The sequence below is a fragment of the Triticum urartu genome, chromosome 6 (assembly GCF_003073215.2).
Source record: "Triticum urartu cultivar G1812 chromosome 6, Tu2.1, whole genome shotgun sequence".
NCBI lineage: Eukaryota > Viridiplantae > Streptophyta > Magnoliopsida > Poales > Poaceae > Triticum > Triticum urartu.
In genome coordinates this window covers 29,884,931-29,886,273 of record NC_053027.1, presented here as the reverse complement: position 1 = coordinate 29,886,273, position 1,343 = coordinate 29,884,931, and positions in this window count along the sequence as shown.

Genomic DNA, 1,343 nt, shown 5'->3' with positions numbered 1-1,343 from the left:
CGTTTGACTGTTGAGAGGTATGAGACCTCTGACAAGTTCTTTTGCCAACAAGATGGAGGAGAATAGCTCAGCTAGTGAGCATGTGCTCAGAATGTCTGGGTGCTACAATCACTTAAATCAAGTGGGAGTTAAACTTCCAGATACGATAGTGATTGATAGAGTTATCTAGCCACTATCACTAAGCTACTAGATCTTCGTGATGAACTATGACATGCAAGGAATGGAGTTGATCCCGGAGCTGTTCGCGGTGCTTAAGACCGCAAAAGGTAGAAATCAAGAAGGAGCATCAAGTGTTGATGGTTTAACAAGACCACTGGTTTCAAGAAGGGCAAGGGCTAGAAGGGAAACTTCATGGATGGCAAGCCAGTTGCCGCTCCAGTGAAGGAACCCAAGGTTGAACCCAAACCCGAGACTAAGTGCTTCTATTGTAAGGGGAACGGTCACTGGTAGCGGAATTACCCCAAAATGCATGGTAGATAAGAAGGCTGGCAACTTCAACAAAGTATATACGTGTTATTAATGTGTTACCTCGCTAGTACTCCTGGTAGCACCTGGGTATTGGATACCGGTTCAGTTGCTATTATTGGTGACTTGAAGCTAAAGCTACGGACTAAACGGAGACTGCTTAAGGGGCAGGTGACGATGTGTGGTTGGAAGTGTTTCCAAAGTTGATGAGATCACCATCGCACGGCCATCTGCCTTCGGGATTAATATTGAACCTAGAAATGTTATCAGGTGTCTATGTTGAGCATGAATATGATTAGATCATGTTCATTTGCAATAGCTTATTCATTTAAAGTTAGAGAATACTGGTTATTCTGTTTACATGAATAATACCTTTCATTGGTCATGCACCCTATGTGAATGGTTTCATTGGAATCTCGGTCGTGGTAAATACACATGTTTCACGCCAAAAGATGTAGAGTAATAATGATAGTACCACTTTCTTGTGGCCACTGCCGCTTAGGTCATTATTGGGCGTAAGATGCATGGAAGAAAAACTCCATGTCGATTGGATGTTTGGAGTCACTTTGATTTTGAAATCGCTTGACACATGCGAGCCATGCCTCATGGGCAGGATGACTAAGACCCCGTTTTCAGGTACAATGAAACGGGCCAAGTGACTTGTGGAAACATGCATGCTGATGCGTGTGATCCAATGAGAATTGAGCGTGCGTGGGATATCGCTATTTTCTCATCTTCACTGACGATTGGGTAGATATAGGTATATCTTACTAATGAAGCACAAGGTCTGAAACGTTGTAGAAAAGTCAAGCGTTTCAGAGGTGAAGTTAAGAATCATCATAACAATAAGAGTCATGTTCTATCGATCCATCAGAAGT